This window comes from Cannabis sativa, chromosome 6, assembly GCF_029168945.1.
Source record: "Cannabis sativa cultivar Pink pepper isolate KNU-18-1 chromosome 6, ASM2916894v1, whole genome shotgun sequence".
Taxonomy (NCBI): Eukaryota; Viridiplantae; Streptophyta; class Magnoliopsida; order Rosales; family Cannabaceae; genus Cannabis; species Cannabis sativa.
The window spans coordinates 20976895-21000507 of NC_083606.1; positions in this window are offsets into that span (position 1 = coordinate 20976895).

A 23613-nucleotide genomic window follows, 5' to 3' on the forward strand; every position below is an offset into this window, starting at 1 on the left:
TGCCCAATGTCGTTGTGATACCCGCATCTTTTATTGGGATCCCTCCGGGAGCTATCCCTCTACAGAGGAGGTGGTCTCTGATAGTGCGTGTTTTGCCTAGTAGCGAAATACACACGCTCTTGGGAGTCCGTTAGCTCCGTTTACTGGGTATATTGGGGAGTGTACCCCCTTTTCTGCCGCTTATCCTCCGTCCGGTTGCTGCCTTTCGAGGACCTCTTGCTCCGAGAGCCTTGAGAGGGACCTGCTAAGCTTGCGGTCAGAGCGGAGTGAGACGGGGCTTGTCCGCTTATCCCAAACGGGTTCTCAAAATGAGAAGACGCAGGGGCTAAGGCCTGACCCTGACTATATCCTGGGGTAGCGGAAAATTGTATGTCGCTCATCGGTGGAGCGGCTATTGGTAAGGTTCCTGGGAGCTGAGCTCCGGGTACATAACCCGCTATCCCAGTAGGGTAGTATCCCCCATAGGCCACTATCTGGGCCTTTTCTAAGTTGATGTATTTTTGGACTCTTTTTTGGAAATCTTGAAGGTTGGAGGCTCCTTCTTGCTGTAACTCGTTCCAAAACAGAGTCCCTGTACGGATGCCTGCTTGAAGAAGAGCGAGCTGTTGTCCGTCATCGACTTTCTTGGTTTTTGAGGCTTCTTCCTTAAACCTCTTTATGAAATTCTTCAGTGTCTTCGTAGGCAGCTGCTTGATGTTAGTCAAGGCGCTGACCTCCAGATTAACTTTCCTTGCGGCGACGAACTGCCTCTGGAAGCTGGTTTGCAGCATAGTCCAGCAGTCCACGGATCCTGGCTGCAGTTTCTTGAACCATTCTTCCGCGGACCCGCTTAAAGTAAGTGGGAAGCATAAGCACTTGGCGTCATTACTGACTCTCATGACTGTCATGACTCGGTTGAACCATGACAGGTGATCGCTAGGGTCCGAGTTCCTGGTATAAGCTGCCATTTCGGGGATCTTGAAATTTTTGGGGAGCTCTACTTCCAAGATGTGCCTGGCACAAGGCTCCCGGTCTTCACAGTCAGAGTCAGAGTCATCACCTTTTTTTCTTCGGGAGACTCGAGCAATGTCCTTTCAGAGTATGGCAAGCTCAGCGATGATTCCTTCGTTTAGTGTTCCCGTGGAGACCGCGGGCACGTGTTTCTTTTGGTCTAGGTTATCCCGGAGGTCACCGTGTTTCCCGTTAATCTGATGTCTCAGATCGACGGGAGGGCATTTTTGGCCCCTTTTTCCTCTCCCTCTGGGTTCTTGGTGCACAGATACACTCTTTCGGTCCTCTCGATCCTGAGGGCCAAGACTCCCTTTTTGGAGTTTTCCCCTCTGCGGACCTTTCCCTTTCGGGAAATCTGAGGACCTTTCGCGGATCCTGCATCTTTTTCTTTTCCCAGGAGTGGAGGTAGGATTTTTCTGCTGGTTCCCTTCAGAGGGATACCTTATAGGGCTAGGTTCCCTAGATTTCTGCTTTTGGGCACTTGGCGAGGATTCTCCTGGTGTCTCTCCAAGTCCACCAGGGATGGCTTTATGGTGCACGTGGATTCCTGCTGCCTCCATGGCTTATGGCCAGTATCACCTCTTGCATCTTTTTGTTTTGTTCTTTTTGGGCTGTGATTTTAGCTTCATGATCAGCAGCCTTCTATCTCAAGAGTGCCAGCTCGGTATAGCTGCCTTCGTCGTAGGCGTCGTACTCATCGAAGTTTCCTTCGTATTCGTCGTCGTGGGTTCCTTCTCCTTCCTTAGAGCCCATGTTCGCTCTTGAGGCCACATTCTCATCGTCTGGGTCTTGAGCGTCTTGAGGAGGACGCGGTTGACGTGTGTTGCGAGTCTCCACTATTGTTGTTTTGTAATATTACTGCCTACTTGCAGACCCTTCCTTCAACTCTCAATGAAAGCACCAAAATGTTGACCGAGGTTTTCGGCAACCAATATAATAATAGTATTTAGGAAAGCTGTAAGAAGTTAATGCATAAGATTTTTACGTGGTTGGGGCATTAATGAGCCTTAGTCCACGAGTCTGTATATTTATGAGAGTATTTATTACAGAGAATGTTCTTGGTAGTTTTTCTCTCTAGTTCTTATGAAACCCAAAATTCTCGACCCCTGCCTTAATGAGTTTGGGGGGTATTTATAGTGTTTTTGTGGGGTGATCCCTAGAATTAAGGTACATGTCTTTCTGTAATATTCAGTAAAGGCACACATTCCCAATTGATACATCATAGGAAATACACGGTCTAATCCCTAGGCTTTTTAGTGGTTTAATGGATGTAATCCATTATCCTTTCTTGACTGATGTGATTTCTCATAAAGTAGCAGTCACTAGGCTCATTAATCATAGCGTAGTAGCTGCAGAAGGGGGTTTACGCCGTCAGACTTTAACACTTATGGCAGTTTCAATACGCCTTCTCCCATGCGACATTAAATGCGACTTGACTGTTCAGATAGGATTTGATACCTCCCGGAGATGCCTCATTGTAGTCTTGCTCTCCGCGAGTATATGAAACTTACATGCCTTCTCCAGGAGGCATGTTAAATGCTGATCCTTTTGATTAAGAAGACTTAGTCGAATTATCTCAAAGTCTTACTTCTTCAGTCCACGTGTCACAGTCCGGTTGGTCCACTTATTTTGGACAAAATCGGGGGCAACAGTATATAATTTTTGTTGTCTATAGTATATCATTTATTTAAAATGATATTTAGTTTCTATTTTATTATATATAAATTTTTTTAGTATGTATTCATATTTTAATAGTAGTATATATAATTTTGTTAGCATGATATATATATTGAGTATTAATTTAGTATTGTTATAATTTCTTTGTGGTATATAATTTTATTACAACGGTATATTAATTTTCAGTAATACGATAAATCAAATATTACTGTATACATTTAATGATCTTATATATTTATTTATTTTTGTTACAATATAATAATATACAATACTAAAAAAATTATATAACTTAATTTCATTATTATATATATTTTAAAAAAATACATGTGATAAATGTATGTTTTATAATTTTTATTAGCTAATTTATTATATTTGACTATTTTCTTAATTTTTTTTAAAAAGGGACATTACTAACTTAGTTTCTAAATTTAGTGTCATTTTGCATTTCAGCCCATATTTTATCAACTAAGCATGTAACACTATTTGGCTGTTGATATTATGGTAGCAAATCAAAATAGCAATATTTGGCTGTTGATATTATGGTAGCAAATCAAAATAGCAAGAGAAGTTGGTGTTTTGTTTCTTCTTACTAACTAATAGTATTAATATATTTTTAAAGTATATAAGTTAATAAGACCAAGCTAGTTTTTGCATCATCATTTAATGGTTTTGATGCCTTTTACAGATTTTGCATCTTTTATGGCTTTTGTACCTTTTACGATTATTATACTATTTATTATGGCTTGTACTTAATTGTTTAGGGTAGTTTTATGGTACGGTCATTAGGCAAGAGAAGTGATCAATTTTGTGCTCATGACTTCTACTTCAACAACTTTTCAATTTTGACAAATAAATATTTCAAGTCTTTTTAAGTCTTTATATTTGATAGGGATTGTTTTATATTATATTATGGATTGTTTTGCCACTGTTCTTTCACATTATTTAATTTTCATTAAATTTTGTTGTAATATAATTTTTTTTATTGTTATTTTATAGGTTGGTTTTGTGGAGGGCCTACCATTATAGAGACTTTCCTAATAAGTTTAATGTTTAATATAATTTGTTGAATATTAATATTCAGCAGTTTTGAATTAGTCGGGTGCTAGTATGTTGTTACTAGCCAAAGGGTAATACCTTTGGCTAATTATGTTTAGATTTTTTTTTAAGTTTTTTGTTTTTTTTTTGGTAATGTTGAGCTAGTATGAGTTGTGTGTTAAACTCTAAGTTTGTATATTAATTTTTATTTTGAATATTGACATTCTAATATTATTTTATTTTTTGGTTTGGCGTTGCAATGTTTTATTTTTTTTCAGTTTCGCTAGCTATGACGACACCTATTAATAATGGGCATGTGTTTTTTCAATGTGCTAGGTGTGTTGTTTGAAGACGTTATAACTTTATTGTCTAAATTTTTACGAGCAATTTTGTCCCATGTGATTCGTGTTGAGTATTTAGCAGCCCATGGTTTGACAAAGCATGCTTTTTGATTAGAAGATGAGCTATCCTAGTTCAAGAAGGGTACTGCGCTGATTGCAGATATCTGCGTCTTAAATTCATGAGTGATTCTAATCACTGTCTAAAAAAAACAAAAAAAAAAAATAGCAACAGAAGTTTATTTCAAAAAAATAAATAATATCGAGGCAAGGTCTCAATATATAAGATCATCTCCAATGTTGAAGATATTAAAAATGAGTTATATTTGGGACAAAAATTAGTTTTGTGATATTTTTACATCAACTAATTTACTATTGTGCTCTAATGTATAATTATGTCAATTAATAATAATGCTTACTTAAGAATTTATTAAAAAAATATATAAAATAATAATAATACAGAAGTAAATATAAAAATTGATAAGAAAATAATAATAATAATAATAATAATAATAATACAAGTCATTTAATACAAAGGTGCATGTTAACTAAAATTTAATAATAAAATATTTAAAATGGCATAATGGTAAATATAAAAGCATAACATTTATTGTGATGCATATTTTACATTATGCTATAGTGATCCAAATTTAAATTATTTTTTGTTATGTGACATATTTACATGATAATTTGGCACATTATTAAAGTAAATTTTTAACAAATTAAGCTATATTTTATGTTTTCATCACTCTCTGATGTAAACATGAAATTACTAAATGAAAAAGATTAAAGAGTATTTCCTATAGTATATCAAAACTACTTATATCTTGTTTGACTTATAATATATCACTACTAAGAATTTTACCCACATATATAACATATATGTGTGGGACAAACTATTTCCCTACACATTATATAAATTATAGACATAAAAAAGTTGTAGTAAATAAATGTTATTAAACCTATAAATATGTATGGATAAATATTATATCAGGGGAATATATATGCTATTACCCACATCTATGTAAAAGAAAATTATAATTAATTTATGTGGCTGAATGTTGGGATTAGATATGATGATGATGTGCATGAGTATGATGTGTCTGTTAGAGTTTATGCTCTGAAAAGCCTATAAAGACATTTTTAATTATAAATAAGACTTAAACATTTTGATATAAGTATGAATGTTGAATCATTAATATTTAATATTGAATAATTTATACATAAAAATTAGAAAATTTCTTATTCATAGATGAGGCTATGACTTGTAGCTTTACAATGAATTAAGATCATTTGGCCATGAATAAAAAAGTTAGCAACATATTAAAGTTTAGGAATCTTTAACTAATGGTTGCTAGTACAGTTCATTGATACCCATTCTTCGGCGCAAGCAATCTTGATTTCGATAGCTGATGTAGTATGACATCTAAATGAATGTGTTGTATACAATAGAGATTATATATGACAAGGACCGATATGAATAAAGTTGTCTTCATCAAACTTGTGGTTTATTATAAAGACCAAATTCATATTATAATAATGATCTATAGTAGATCAGCCTAAATCCTGAGTAATCATAAACTCTTGTTCATGTTATTAGTTTCTTTGATTCACTCGTTAAAGTTTCTCAGAAAAGATGATTCTTACAACTTTTGTTTTGGGAATCTAATATTGTGGAATGGTGGGTGTTATCCACCTTTCTGGCAAGGGACATGTGGAATCCAGGTTAGCATCAAAGGCCCACTAGTGGGTCCCTAAAGATAATAAAGTGGGTCAGGCCCACCTAGACAAGACCTTCCAGGAACGTACTTCAGCTCAATGATTGAATGACCTTCCGCGAGTGACAGCTCGTGTCCAAAAGCAGGTCTAGTACCGTGATGCTGGAAGGGTGAGAAAGCGTGTTCCTGGAAGACCACTTCGATTTCCCTTTTTATTCTTGCGCACAAATAAGGAAATAGTTGTTGGAAATATTTTACCAGGATCTAGATTTACTACCATGTATGTTTCATTAACACCCTAATATGAATTCTAAAACAATGAAATAAACACATATAAAGTTTAGGAAACCTTACATTGGGTGCAGCGGAATATAATGACTCCTTCCATTCAGATCTCTAGCCCTTGATTCCTTTCTGTAGCAGAGCATAATCAAGATCTGAATCTGAATCTCTTTCTCTCCTTCTTAGATGCTGATTTTCCACAGTCTTACACACTATGATTGAGATACCACTTGATGTGTGTGGGCACTACTCTATCACTTAGGGAATTTCGAAATTTGAAGAGAGAAGAAAAGAGAGAGAGGGGCGGCTATCGCTTTTTTCTGAAAGAAACAATGTGCAAGTCTTAGTTTTCTGAAGCTAACACTTTCTATTTATAGAATGCCATCTAGGTTTAGGTTAGAATTGTATGGCATTAAAATAATGGAAAAATAAATGGTAAAAGCTTGTGCATAGTGGCCGGCCATATAAGGAAATTGGGCCTCACTTTGCAACTTTCCCATTTTATTATTTTTCAATCCCATTTTCTCAAAAATGCCAATTTTCTAATTCAACCATTTAAATGCCAATTCTAATTATTTAATAACTTAAAAAATAATTATTAAATAATATTGTCATTTAATATATTTATTAATTAGACATATAAAGTCTCTTAATTAATAAATAAACCTAGAATCTCTTTTCTTTACAATTTCGCCCTTGCTTAGTGAAAATTCATAAACTAGATATAGTCTAACTTTAGAATTATAATTGATTAAACAAAATTAATTAACTGAGTCTTACAAGCAGTATGGTCTCAACTAGTATGGGGACCATGGGTCTATATAACCGAGCTTCCAATAAGCAGATCAAGAAACTTTGAATGTAACTTTGTTGTAGAAAGAACGCTTTAGGAAACCATAGGGTTTGAAACTTCTGCGACTCTTCTTTTCCATGTCCTTGTGTTAGCTTTCAGCCGTAAGGCTTATTTTAGAACTGCATTGCGTCTGTTTTCCACCTTGCTTATTCCAAGCTTCATGAACTTTTTTGCGCTAACTCAAGAAAACTTTATGACTTCTTGAGTTTAGACTTTTCTCTGAACATGGTCGTTCTTTAATCTGTTGGGTACTCCTGGTCGACATATTTGCTTATTTTTCGTTTGATACTCCGTCCAACACTCATCTTGTGTGTTGTCTTTTGTGGATGAACCCAGGTGAGTCTTGGGAACCCGAGCATTAGATTGACCAGGAGCTGCTTCAACTTCTGCACGAAGTCCACCCTCGTCTTCGTGCTAACTCTCCTTCTAACGAAGGAAATTCTTCTGATTCCGTACCCCGCCATAGGATGATGGCTCGTACGAAGAAAACCACGCGTCTGGCTGACGCTTCTGACCCTCAAGTGGCTCGGCTCGCCACTTTGCCCGACGCCGAATAGGATTTGGCGGTCCCAATGGAGGAGGACCGTGAGGGGGACGCTGAAGTCCAGGAGGTTGAGGAGCTGGACAAGGCGCGTTCGGGCAGTCCTCCCGCTGCAGAGGGGGAGGAAGAGGTTGGACCCCCTAACTTCGGGGAGTACAATGAGGCTGGGCAACCAATCGATGCTGACGGAGACGTCCTGGTTGAGGGCGTAGACTACGTCAGTGAGGAGCTTGCTGAGGCGGTTCCTCACAGGAGGCAGGGTGCCTTGGGCGCCAGGTGGGTAAGTCCTCCGTCCAAGATTTTGGAGGCACGCCTCCGCACTCTCGACGAGGACAGATACCTGGGCGAGATAGATTGCCACATTCCCGCCCACGACAATCGTGCCACAAACCCTGATAAGGGGATGTGTGCCTGGTCGGGGGCTCACGGCCAGCAAGGGGCGTTGATGCCCTTGCATAAGTACTTCCGGGATGTGGCAGACTTCTTCGGCTTCTGCCCGACCCAAATTACTCCCAAGGGCATTAAGTATTTGTCCGCTCTCTTCGTCCTCTATGCTTCTCAGGGATGGGATGCTCCTTCTCCCCAGAAGGTCGCTTGGTTCTTCGACCTGAAGTCTACCCCCAAGCAAGGCAGGTCGGGGTATTTTTACTTCTCTCAGCCAGGCTTCAAGTGGTTGAGCGGGATGGACGACAAGGCCATCAGCAAGATAGGGCATTTTGTTGATGAGTACTTCATGGTAAAAGATCCGAGCATCATCCGAACTCGGTTTTAGCAAATTCCAACATATCATCGTCCTCCCCTCACTCTTGCTCTTAGGGATAGAGCTCAAAAACTTGATCGGTTGCTGGAGGAAGACAGGAATATCATCCAGTTGACCTCCAATGAGAATCTGGTGCAGTACGGGCTTTACCCAGAGGACCTTTCTCCTAAGTCCGTGGCGGGGAAGAAGGGGAAATCTGATGCTGCCCTGCCCGAACGAGCTAATACGGAGGATGAGCTCATTCAACTTAAGCGTGAAGCTAAGTTGAAGGGAGGTGCCCGGGCGAAGCAGTATGCTCAGGAGCCTATGAATCCTGAAGATGAAGCCGAGGCTGATGCTAAGGCTGAGCAGGTGACCCCATTGAAGAGGAAGAAGAAACTCCCGGCCATGCCCAAGCCTGTTGAACATGAACTTCGCATAAGGGAGCCCATTTCACCTGTTCGGCCATCTCATCCCTTTGCTGGAAAAGGGAAGGTGTTGGGTTTTATGACCTAAATAAAACTCTATTTCAATGTAATCCAGATTATTCAATATCAATAAAGTAACAGAAGTATTTTTCATTCATTTGTGTATGTTTTGGTTCACTTAATCAATTGTTTGTCTGTTTGATTTATAAATTCATCCAAACCCCTTTCACATACTTGATCATGTTTATTGTGTTGTCAACACAGTGGAAAGTAAACATGACTATGTGAATAAAGGATTCCTAGATTTATCAGAACACTGGGTTTTACTGATATGACAATCTACAACAGAGTTTACTTGCATTTGGAGAAATGCTATGTTCTTTCCAGAACATTGGTTAAAGTAAATCTCAGGTTGGATGCATGGAGTATGCATTGGAATGGACTGATATTGAACTTTGAAATAGATTTATAAAACTTACCGTAATATCTATTCAATTCAATATCACTAAGTTGATCCTAGATCACATGATCGAAATCCTGATATGGTTAGGCTCAATCTCAAGAGTGTTATTCGTGTTCTTTGATATGTTAGTTAAGCCTACTTTTGGGTTAGGGTGATACGTACATTTTGGGAACACGGTAGTGCGATTGAGTGGGAGCGCTAACATAAATATGGAATCTATAGCTTCTATCTGGCGAATAGTAAGCAAAGGGTGATTTCCATCGAGCTTAACCAAACGAGATGAATGATGGAGTACTCATTTCACTTAGTTGAAATATCATTTATACTGGGTTAAGTGTTTTAAGGATAAAATACATTGTAGGGTGTTACGGTAATTAAGTCCCTTTACAGTGTAAATCATCCATATAGAGGATCATTGATCACATTAGGATTATAAAAATGGATAACTAATGATGTGTCTATATGGTGGAACATATAGAGCATTCTATATACTGAGAGTGCAATTCTAAGTTCTATGCGTGAATTCAACGAAGAGTTAATAAGTCAGTGAATTTAAGTAGTAAATTCTAGATCTGCTTATTGGAAGCTCGGATATATAGACCCATGGTCCCCCCACTAGTTGAGATAATATTACTTGTAAGACTTATTTAATTGATTTTAATTAATCAATTATAATTCTCATGTTAGATTGTGTCTATTTGAGAATTTATCACTTATTAAGGGCAAAACAGTAAATAGAGATTTTGAAGGGCATATTTATTAATTAGGAAACTTTAATTAGTTTTATTATTAATAAATAAATGACAATATATTATTTGAAATTAATTTTAATTATTAAATAATAAGATTTGATATTTATGTGGTTGAACAAAGGAATTGGCAGTTTTTGACAAAACAGGAAACTATCAATGTAGGAAAAGGAAAGTTGGAAAAGTGGCAAGCTTTGTTTCCACAATGCCTAAGGCCGGCCACTAAGCTTCCCTTTTCTCATTTATTTTTTAATTTTTAAATGTCAATTAATTCAACCATAGCCCTAGGTGGTCTTCTATAAATAGAAGACAAAGGCTTCAGTTTTTGAACACACATTATTCTGACAGAATTTTCTCACTCAAAAACTCTCTGAGCCGCCACCCTCTCTCTCTCTATTCCTTCACTGTTTCGAAATCTATAAGTGGTAGAGTAGTGCCCACACACATCAAGTAATACCTCAATCATAGTGAGGAAGACTGTGTAGAATTCAGAAACAACAAAGAAGGACTATCGGGCTCAGATCTTGATTATACTCTGCGACAGAAAGGAATCAAGGGTTGGAGATCTGAGTGGGAGGAGACATATATTCCGCTGCATTCAATGTAAGATTTCTAATACTTTTATGTGTTTAATTTTCCATCATTTTAGAAGTTCATATTTAGGTTGTTAAATCAACATACTTGTGAGTAGATCTAAGTTCCTGGTAAAATAACTTCCAACAACTGGTACCAGAACCATGGTAATTGATTTGCTTGCAAGAAATTTGGACTTGTTTGTGTTTTGGATGGTATCATGTTGCTTTGTGTGTCATATTGATGTTTGATTGTTGTTTGTGAATTCTGGGAAAAATAGTTACTTTTCTGTCTCTGTAATTATTTTTATTGGATAGTTTGGAAAATTCTAAGCAATTTACTTTTTTACAGAACTCGATTTCGATTTAATTTGAATTAGTTATGAATTTTTGAAAATTGGAAAAATCGGGACGATGAACACCCTCATCACGCGTGCGGAATGGCTGCAAGCAGCCTTCCTGCGCTGTGAATCCTCGGCGTGCATCACCTGGGCGCGCGCGGATGGGCATGCCTGGCATGCCATCCGTACTGTTCATCCAATTTTTCAATTTTTTCGATTTTTCATGCTATTTCATGGAATTAACTTCCGATTTTTTTTGTGTAGTTTTGTATATTGATTTTTATTTTTCAAATTTCAAATCTAATTATCATAAATAAATTAATTTAATTTTTCAAAATTAATTTAGATATTAGTGTAATTTGATTTTTTGAAAATGGGAAAAATCAAGTTTTGCTTACCTCTTTTATTATTTCCTTTAAAATTTGATTATTTTATTTTTTTTAAGGTCAAAATATTAATTTTTTTTTTGGTAACTTGACCTTAATTAGAATAAGATCAAAATAATCATGATATTTTAAAAGAGGAAATAAGGTATTTTTGTTAACTTTTTTAAATTTTGTTATTCCTACTTAAATTAAATTGTAAAATAAGAAAATGGTATGTATTTACCATTTTCTATTTTATTATTTAATTTATTAAATAACATGAAATTTAAAAAGGAAAGTTAGCAATTTATTTTGAAATGACATTTAGGTTACCCAAAACCTAATTTTTCAAAGTGGTAGGTTTAATTTTTAAATATATATTTTTTTTAAAACCGATTTTTTTTTTTATTTTTCGAAATATATATTTAAAAATTAAATAAATCCTACATCTAACTATCCAAATCTAACTTGTTGCAGGAGTATGTGTTTTAGATTGTTTGTAAGTTTTCTAAAACCTATTATTGCTTGATCTAAATTGCCATGGTTAACTTGTTGACAGATCCAATGATCTGATTTTAACCAATGGTTCAATTAATGATAGATCAAGTAAATAATTTGTAACAGGTAATTTTTACAATCTTCTTTCATCTGTGTATGACCTAGTAACATGATAGGATCCATCCAAATGTGTGTGCTTGTGTGAGCCTATATGTTTAATTTCTGTTATAGATACATATAGGTTGTTGTTGCTAAATAAAATATCATAACCTGATAGATTTTATTTAGGCTCATTTAGTAGTGAGTATATACAATTAATAACAGTTGTTCTTTTTAAGGTTAAATTCCTCTCTTTTGGGCCTTGTGTAAGAGTTGGGAGCCTTAGAAGTGGGTACGACATACTGGACCCAGCCCCCCCTCACATGAACAACCCCAATTGTGAAGGCTCATTTGCCTGATTTGGATAATTGTGCTAGGTTAATTATATTAGTTTGACCTAATAAAATTGATTAGCAACATAATTAATTTCATTCTTCCTTGAAATTAATTTAAGAAAAACATAGTTTGAAGAATAATATTCTAGAAAACCTATATGTATTTTTCTTGTGTTTAATTAAATATGGAATTATAACCATGTAAATTCTTTCTGAATCTTAATTTTATAATTTCATTAAATATTCCTATTTAAGTTGAGATTTAGTTATATCTAACAAATCAAGTTAGATTTGAATATCTTTTGAATTTCCTATTATAAATTAAGTTGAGGAATTTTAGGAATTGGTTATTAAGATTCTTTGGATATTTTTTAAGTTGATATTTTTATAAATATGGGAACTTAAAATGGAATATCTTTTAAATTAAGTGGTTACTACTTAATGTTGGGTTTTATGCCCTAAATAAAACTCATTTCAATATAATCAGATTTGTTTATTAATATAGATCAGAAATAACATTTAATGTTGCATGGTTCACATGATTTATTTCATGATTATATGTACATAATGTATAAATTCATCTGAAACCCTTTTCACATACTTGATCCTGTTTATTGTGCCGTCAACACATTGGAAAGTAAACATGACTATGTGAATAAAGTTTCCTAGATTTATCAGACACAAGGTTTTACTGATATGATAATCTACAACAAGAGTTTACTTGTATTTGGAGAAATACTATGTTCTTTCCAGAGCATTGGTTAAAGTAAAGCTCAGGTTGGATGCATGGAGTATGCATCGGAAGGGACCGATATTGAACTTTGACTTAGATTTATTAAACTTACCGTAATATCTATTCAAGTCAATATCGCCTAAGTTGATCCTAGATCAAATGATCTTAATCCTGATATGATTAGGCTCAATCTTGAAAGGCTATTCGTGTTCTTTGATTTGTTAGTTAAGCCTACTTTTAGGTCAGGGTGATACGTACATTTTGGGAACACGGTAGTGCAATTGAGTGGGAGCGCTAGCATAAACATGGAATCTATAGCTTCTATCTGGCAAATAGTAAGCAAAGGATGATCTCCTTCGAGCTTGACCAAACGAACATAAATGGTGGAGTACTCATTTCGCATTAGCTGAAATATCATTTATACGGGGTCAAGTGTTTTAAGGAATAAATACATTGTAGGGTGTAACGGTAATTTAATCCCTTTACAGTGTAGATCATTCATATAGAGGATCATTGATCACATTAGGATTATAACAATGGATAACTAATGATGTGTCTATATGGTGGAACATATAGAGCATTCTATATACTGAGAGTGCAATTCTAAGTTCTATGCGTGGATTCAACGAAGAATTAATAAGTTAGTGAATTTTAGTGCTAAATTCTTGATCTACTTATTGGAAGCTCGGTTATATAGACCCATGGTCCCCCCACTAGTTGAGATAATATTGCTTGTAAGACTCATGTAATTGGTTTTGATTAATCAATTATAATTCACAAGTTAGACTATGTCTATTTGTGAAATTTTCACTAAGTAAGGGCGAAATTGTAAAGAAAGAGTTTATAGGGGCATATTTGTTAATTATGATACTTTGTATGGTTCAATTAATAAATATGATAAATGACAATATTATTTAATAATTATTTATAGTTATTAAATAGTTAGAATTGGCATTTAAATGATTGAATTAGGAAATTGGCATTTTTGAGAAAATCAGATACAAAAGGTGTTAAAATTGCAAAATTGCAAAGCCCAAGGCCCAATCCATTAAGTGTATGGTCGGCCACCTTTGTAGCTTTTTTAAATGATTTTTTTTCATTATTTTAATGCCATATAATTCAAATCAAACCCTAGAGGAATGCTATAAATAGATAGTGAAGGCTTCAGGAACAACACACTTTCTGAATCAGAAAAACCTGAGCCTCCACTCTCTTCTCTAGCCGCCACTCTCTCTCTCTTTTCTTCCTCAATATTTCGAACCTCTCTTAGTGATTAGAGTAGTGCCCACACACATCAAGTGATACCTCAATCATAGTGAGGAAGATCGTGAAGAAAGATCATCAACAAAGGAGATTCAAGATCAAAGATTCAGAGAAAGAGATCCAGGTTCAGATATTGATAATGCTCTGCTACAGAAAGGAATCAAGGGCTAGATATCTGAACGGAAGGAGTCATATTATTCCGCTGCACCCAATGTAAGGTTTCCTAAACTTTATATGTGTTTATTTCATCGTTTTAGAAAGTTCATATTTAGGATGTTAATAAACATACTTGTGAGTAGATCTAAGATCCTGGTAAAATAAATTCCAACAACTGGCCTCAGAGCCATGGTAATTGATTTACTTACATGTAATTTGGACTTTAAAACGATTGTTTGTATGTTCTTTGGATGGTATCATGTTGTATTGAGTGTTATTTGATGATTGATTGATGTTTGTGAAATTTTCGTGAAAAATAATTGTGATTTCGTTTCTGGAATTATTTTTATTGGATAGTATGGAAAAAATTAAGCAAGTTAGCCTTTTACAGAACTCAATTTGGATTTTATTTGAATTAGTTATGATTTTTTGAAGATTTGACAAAATCGGGTACATTTGATAGTTTCTATGATCGCAGAACTGTCCGTACAGTTTCGAATTTTTTCAATTTTCTTCAATTTTTCATACTTTTTCATGGAATTAACTTCCAATTTTTGTATGGTTTTGTATATATACTATTACTATTCCTAATTCAATTCTAATTATCATTTTGAATTAATTTAAATTTTTTTTTAATTTAATTCAAGATATTAGTGTAATTTGAATTTGAATAGAATTAGTATTTATCTTTTTGCTTAAAAATCTATCTTATTTTTAAATTTGATTATATTTTTTTTAAATTTAAGGTCAGATATTTTAAGATATTTATAATATCTTTTAAGATATTTATAATATCTTTTAAGATATTTAAAAATATCTTATCTTTTAAAGATATTTATAATATCTTTTAAGATATTTTAAAAAATATCTTATCTTTTAAGATTTTTTAATTAAATCTTTTTAGATATTTTGACCATATTTAAATTTAAAATAAGATATTTATAATCATGTAATTTTAAATAGATATAAGATATTTTGCTTTTTTTTTTTAAATTTTGTTATTTTATTTATTTAAATTATATTTAAAAATTTGAAAAAGATATTTATTTATCTTTTCTAATTTTTATTTAATTTTTATTTATAAAATAACATTTAAAATTTAAAAGTAGTTAGCAAATTTTTGAAATGATATTTAGGTTGGTTGAAACCTAATTTTTCAAAAATTGTAGGTTTAATTTTAATTTTTTTTAAATTTCGAATTTTTTTTTAAATTTTTTAAAAATTTTCGAAATTTTTTTTATTTTTTTTTATTTATTTAATTAATTAATTTCGAAATTAAATATTTATTTAAAATTAAATAAATCCTACATCCAACTATCCAGCTAACCCTGTTGCAGGAGTATGTGTTTTAGCTTGTTTGTAAGTTTTTTAAAACCTATTATTACTTGATTGCAAATAGCCATGGTTACTTTTTGCCAGATCTAATGATCTGATGGCTCCCTTGGTCAAGATAATAATTTGTAACAGGTATAATTTACAATCTTCTTTCATCTGTGTATGACCTAGCAACATGATAGGACCCATCCAAAGTGTGCCTGTGTGAGCCTATGTGTTTAATTTTATTATAGATGCATATAGGTTAATGTTGCTAAAATAAATTATCATAGTTCTTGATAGAATTTATTTAGGCCCATTTAGCTTTTGGGCCTATTCAATTAATAACAGTTGTTCTTATTAAGGTTAAATTCCTCTCTTTTGGGCCTTGTGTGAGAGTTGGGAGCCATAGAAGTGGGTACGACATACTGAACCCAGCACCCCCTCACACAAACCACCCCAATTGTGAAGGCCCATTTGCCTGATTTGAATGACTGTACTAGGTTAATTAAACTAGTTTAACCTAATAAAATTGATTAGCAACATAATTAATTTCATTTATTTTGAAATTAATTTAAGAAAAATATAGTTTAAGGAATTTTATATTCTAAGCTAAACTATATGTATTTTCTTGTATTTAATTAAATATAGAATTATAACCATCTAGATTCTTTCTGGAACTTAATTTAAATTTTTCATTAAATATTCCTATTTAAGTTGATATTTAGTTATCTTCAACTAACCAACTTAAATCTGAATATCTTTTGAATTCAAAATTTCAAAATTAAGTTGAGGAATTTTAGGCATTGGTTATTAATATTCTTTAGATATTTTTTTTTTTAAGTTAATATCTTTTCAAATATTAACTTAAAATGGAATATTTTCAAATTAAGTGGTTACAACTTAATTTTTGATATTTAATTAAATTTAAATTTGAAAATATTTAAGTTCTAGATTTTTCTAGTACAACTTAAGTTAGATATTTTTTCAAATTTTGTGGAAAAGATACTTAGTCAAATAAGATATTTTCTAGATAGTTATTTCTAGACTACTTATTATTTCTAATATTAAATAGGAAAATATTATAAATTGTGAAATTAATTATTTAAATAATTAATTTTGGTACAATTTATTTTAAGTATATTTTTCCTAGTATTAAACTAGAGATTAATAATTAAGTCTTCTCTACACTTAATTATTTATTTCTTGAATTTAATACATTTAATTAATTTGAAAATTAAATATCTAAGTTGATTTTATCATCATACTTAAATATTTCTTTTTCATGACATTTAATTAAATAGAAAATTATTTTTAGTTGAAATTTAATTTTTCAACTAAATTTAAATAATTTTCAAAATATATTTTTTCTTTATTTTATTAATCAATTTTCGAAATTGCATTTCTTAAATGCTAGAATTTCGAATTTTATCTTGAAAAATAGATTAAGTTGTAAATTAATTATTTTAATTAATTCTTGGATCAACTTAAATCAATGATTTTTTCATTTATTGATTAATTTAAAATAAATTGAATTAAAGTATATTATTAGAAATTGAATTAATTAGTCGAAGGAAAATCTAGATAGATGATATTTTTGCTTGAAGTATTTTTCTAGTGTATTTAATTAAATAGAAAATTAATATTTAAGTTGATTTTCATCATCTACTTAAATATTTGAAATTTTTCTTATATATTTAATTAAATAGGAAAATTATATTTTTTTGTTGTAAATTAATTTTATTAATTAATTTTGGGCCAACATTGAATTAGAATAATTTTTCCAGGATTTATTTTTTATTTTAATATGCATTTTTCGAAAATTGTATTCTTATATACTTTAATTTTTCGAAATGCAATATATATTTATAGAAAATTAAATTTGAGTTGTAAATTAATTAATTTTGTAACAACTTAAATATTTTTTCTAAATATTTATTGGAAATTATTACTAAGATGGAAATAATTCATATTATTTTCATATCCATCTAAGTAAAATTTATAAATATTAAATTAAAATTTATATTTAGAATTTTTCATTCTAAATTGGAAATTTTAATTAAATAAATATATATTTAAAATAAATAGAATAAATAAAGAGAATAAAAGAAAATACAACTCTTTTTAAATAATGAGCTTTATTATCAAGAGACATTCGATCTCCATTGTGGGTTTTACACCGCGTTTGTTTTAGTGAGTAATCCTCCCTAATGGAGGAACGTTCATTAGCAATTTCGCACCGTTTAACCTCGCATGATAAGTAGTTTGTAAGTGTTTTGTATGGTATGGATCACCCTAATGGTGGCGACCATACTTGACTTGCAAATTATGAAACAATGGTGGAAGCTCATAAGATAGAATTGCCTTGACTCTCGCCTAAACGGGACAACGCTGAATTCCAATCTTGATCGAATAAAAGGTTGCTAGAATGTTTAACATTTTAGACGAGCTGACAACTCTATTCAATGAATGGTAGCTTTGACTCTCGCCTAAACGGGACACTCGATATCGCCTTGTTGAAAACCTTGGAAATTATTTAGGATTGTAAGTTTTAGTATTTTCACTTGTCATTCCTACTTACTATATGTTTATAATTTACGAATTGTGTATGAATTTATATTGAACCATGTTATTTTCTGTTATTAAGTTGTAGTTTAATTTCGAATCTTCATTGTTGGTCTAACTTGGCTTGTTTATCTAATGAGATAAATCCCTAGTGGATTTTCACCATTAGACATACATAATAGTGTTAGATCTCGAAAGATAAATATTGTATATGCGACATCTAGCTGTTCATCAATTGATGACACCTTAGACTAGTATTTTTACGATATAAAACAAGAAGATTATATAAATAAGATTACTTTGACTTTCGCTAATCGAAGCATCGTTGGATTCTTATTTTAAACGAAATTATCCTAATTCCTCTTAGCTTATTCATTTCGAATTAGCTTTCAAATATATCATTGGATGAATGGTCTATGAATCATTTCATGTCATTATATTTTCTCTTAAGAAATTAAATGACGCATATGATTATAACCCCGAAATTCTATTCCCAATTGATATAAATCCTCAATCTTAGAAATCTCCTACTTGTATGGGCAAATCTGACTTAGAGTTTGTATTAGTAGTGGTGGTCCAAGAAAGAATTACTCATTAAATTTGGTTGAATTTAAGTCTTTGACTTTAATTTTAGATTCCAAATAGAAATTTTCTTAAATTTCTAATTCCGTAATCACAATACGATTACACTTTCTCAAGTGTTTAATATCCATCTTTTATTAATGGATTAAAACTGTATGGAATGTGAGTTAGGTATTTTGTGACCAGGATCCACTTGAAGTATTCTAAGAACTCTTTGATGTAACTAAACCTATGTCATCATAGACACTACCACATTTTCTTAATCTATGGCATTTGTATCTTGTTCATAGTGGATTTGACAAGATCAATCTCTGCAAAGAGTTAATATGCCTATATCCACTGAAAGTAGTTCATCTCATTCGCAGATGAATGTACATTCAGGGGTGGATATGAGTTTTTCGTTGTATTCTTAAAACGATAACTCTAGATTATACCTTATGCAAAGAAATTTGAAATGTTTGAAAAATTTCATTAATTTCTAGCAATGGTTAAACACCATTAAGGTATGTGGTTAAAGATCTTGCGAACTGATAGGGGTGGAGAAATAGTTAGTAGATATGCAGTTCAAAGATCATTACATTGATTTTTGAATTATATCCAAACTTACCTCCCCAGAAATTTCGAGTTGCATGTTGATGATTAGTTACTAGTCGTTGCCTAAATCCTTCTATGGTAATACAATTTCAGAATGATGTAATGGTTGTATACTTAATGTAAATCATTACTAGATTCATGGATGACCTAATCAAAATCTTAAGAAAAGCTAGAACTGTTAACCATGGTTTCTTAGCTATTCTAAGTGATTAGGGGTGGACCATCCCATAGTCAATAGATAAGAAAGTGTTTGTTCAAACAAATACTACTTTTCTAAGATAATGACTAAGTCTGAAAACAAGTAGCAAATAAAGGAGATATTTAATTCTTGATTCCAAAAGTGTTCTATCATCTTATATAATATATGATGATCCCACTGCCTCTGTTGTCTTGTCACAACCAAAGAGGTTAATACCATTTAGTTTTCTTCGACATAATTCACGGTACCTCGTCGTAGTGGGAGAGTTTCTAGGAACTCACCTTCTTATGACTTGGGAGACACTAGTGATTAAAAATCCATTGTGAGTTTAAACAAGTAATGGATTGTCAAGATAGGAAACTAAGAAGAAAGCCAATAGAACTATGGTTTAATCCATTCACATGGAGTAACCTAAAGTTTTCTATTACAAGGACATAAAAGGAAATTTTAGTTAATAAGTCCATTCAATGGACTTAACAAAACTTCTTGTTCCTAGTATTATAGGTTTGAGTTTATCTAAACCTATGGCTTGTGGTATACCTGGTAATTACTTACTCTAATGCAAGCAACTTACTTTAGTAAGATGCTGAAGCATTTTCTTTCTAATGGCAATCTATAGAAGCTTCACAACTTCTTAGGCATAGATTTTATCTAAGGAAAAGTCTTAACTATTCCGTAAAAGATAAAGCCATGAAAGAATTTCGTATATCAACAGTGAGAGGTCTTAGATATGCTTTTGTATGCCTTAGACCGGACACTGTTGTTGAGTGGGAGTAATGAGTAGGTATCGATTAATCCCGGAGAAGAACATTGGAAGACAATCAAGTAAATCTTAAGATAAAGAAGAGGAACTATATGTTAGTCTATAAGGGTGTGTTTAAAACTCTTAGACTACACCATATCAGATTTCGAAATTTGCCTATGTGCTAGTAAATATTTCTGATAAGATGGTGATTACTCTGGGGGTGGAATAGTGATTTTGGAGAAGTGTAAAAACCTATTCGAATTCTCTAAGTCTACCAGAGAGAGACCGAATGTTAAAGTCAGCAGGAAAGTTACTTATTCGGTCTAAGGAAAGTTCGATACATCTTTGGCACCAGTCCAAATTTCCTTAAACTACTAGTGTTAATTTCCTGATTAACCAAAAGTAGTTGCCAAAGGTATAGAATCCAGTATCCCAAGAGAGTAGACATATAGAGAGGAATTTCACATTATCAATGATTTTGTGATTAATGGAAGAGTAATGGTGGAGAAAAGGTTGTGGTTAATTCAACCTTTCGGTATCCTATTACGAGGAGTTTACTACTACTACACTTGATTTGCATATCAAGGTGTTGAGATTATTTGAAACGCACTTTTTGTTTTATATTAGTGCAAGTGGGAGTTTGTTGGGTTTTATGCCCTAAATAAAACTCATTTCAATATAATCGTATTTGTTTATTAATATAGATCGTAAATAACATTTAATGTTGCATGGTTCACATGATTTATTTCATGATTATATGTACATAATGTATAAATTCATACGAAACCCTTTTCACATACTTGATCCCGTTTATTGTGCCGTCAACACATTGGAAAGTAAACATGACTATGTGAATAAAGTTTCCTAGATTTATCGACACAAGGTTTTACCGATATGATAATCTACAACAAGAGTTTACTTGTATTTGGAGAAATACTATGTTCTTTCCGCAGCATTGGTTAAAGTAAAGCTCGAGTTGGATGCATGGAGTATGCATCGGAAGGGACCGATATTGAACTTTGACTTAGATTTATTAAACTTACCGTAATATCTATTCAAGTCAATATCGCCTAAGTTGATCCTAGATCAAATGATCTTAATCCTGATATGATTAGGCTCAATCTTGAAAGGCTATTCGTGTTCTTTGATTTGTTAGTTAAGCCTACTTTTAGGTCAGGGTGATACGTACATTTTGGGAACACGGTAGTGCAATTGAGTGGGAGCGCTAGCATAAACATGGAATCTATAGCTTCTATCTGGCAAATAGTAAGCAAAGGATGATCTCCTTCGAGCTTGACCAAACGAACATAAATGGTGGAGTACTCATTTCGCATTAGCTGAAATATCATTTATACGGGGTCAAGTGTTTTAAGGAATAAATACATTGTAGGGTGTAACGGTAATTTAATCCCTTTACAGTGTAGATCATTCATATAGAGGATCATTGATCACATTAGGATTATAACAATGGATAACTAATGATGTGTCTATATGGTGGAACATATAGAGCATTCTATATACTGAGAGTGCAATTCTAAGTTCTATGCGTGGATTCAACGAAGAATTAATAAGTTAGTGAATTTTAGTGCTAAATTCTTGATCTACTTATTGGAAGCTCGGTTATATAGACCCATGGTCCCCCCACTAGTTGAGATAATATTGCTTGTAAGACTCATGTAATTGGTTTTGATTAATCAATTATAATTCACAAGTTAGACTATGTCTATTTGTGAAATTTTCACTAAGTAAGGGCGAAATTGTAAAGAAAGAGTTTATAGGGGCATATTTGTTAATTATGATACTTTGTATGGTTCAATTAATAAATATGATAAATGACAATATTATTTAATAATTATTTATAGTTATTAAATAGTTAGAATTGGCATTTAAATGATTGAATTAGGAAATTGGCATTTTTGAGAAAATCAGATACAAAAGGTGTTAAAATTGCAAAATTGCAAAGCCCAAGGCCCAATCCATTAAGTGTATGGTCGGCCACCTTTGTAGCTTTTTTAAATGATTTTTTTCATTATTTTAATGCCATATAATTCAAATCAAACCCTAGAGGAATGCTATAAATAGATAGTGAAGGCTTCAGGAACAACACACTTTCTGAATCAGAAAAACCTGAGCCTCCACTCTCTTCTCTAGCCGCCACTCTCTCTCTCTTTTCTTCCTCAATATTTCGAACCTCTCTTAGTGATTAGAGTAGTGCCCACACACATCAAGTGATACCTCAATCATAGTGAGGAAGATCGTGAAGAAAGATCATCAGCAAAGGAGATTCAGCATCAAAGATTCAGAGAAAGAGATCCAGGTTCAGATATTGATAATGCTCGCTACGTAAAGGAATCAAGGGCTAGATATCTGAACGGAAGGAGTCATATTATTCCGCTGCACCCAATGTAAGGTTTCCTAAACTTTATATGTGTTTATTTCATCGTTTTAGAAAGTTCATATTTAGGATGTTAATAAACATACTTGTGAGTAGATCTAAGATCCTGGTAAAATAAATTCCAACACTTAATTGGTAATATTTAATTAAGTCATTGATTGAAGAATATTTAAGTTGGATATTTAGTTTTCTAAACAACTTAAATAAGATATTTTTCAAAATTATTCCATTTTTGAAATTTAATTGAAGTTTTTTACTTTAATTTGTAATATTTCATTTTTGAGATATGGAATATAAATGATTAAACAAAATACATATTCTTAGATAATGAGCTTTAATCAAGCGAAATTCGATCTCCATTGTTGGTTTTACATAGCTATTGTTTTAGTGAGTAATCCTCCCTAATGGAGGAACGTTCATTAGCAAGTTAGCACCGTTTAATCTCGAAAGATAAGTATTCTTATAAGTTTTTTATATGGTTTACGACCACCCTAATGGTGGCGACTGTATAAGACTTACAAGAGTATGAAACAATGGTGACTCTCGCCTAAACGGGACAACGCTGAATTCCAATCTTGATCAAATAAAAGGTTGCTAGAATGTTTGACATTTTAGATGAATTGACAACTCTATTCAATGGATGATGCTTTGACTCTCGCCTAAACGGGACACTGTATCAGTTCGTTGGAAACCTTGGAAAATAAACTATGTTAGATTTAGTATTTTTATAACATATGTGATTATTTGTTATTTTCTCAACTTGTGTTTGAATTTATAGAACCAAAATCTTACTTCTGTTTATTGATATGCTGTAGTGCCAATATGAATAACCCTCATCCCGATCCACTCCTAGTTAGTATCTTTGCAAAAGAACTCAATAGTGTGAAAATGCATCCTGGTAGTTGCATTAACTCGCACCTATTGTTGATGAATCTGAAATTCCAAAAGGCAAATCTACTCGGAATTGATTTATTAAAGGAACAATGGGTACGACTCATACTTAATAGTCTTCCTCAGGAGTATGATAGTTTTTTTCTATATTAC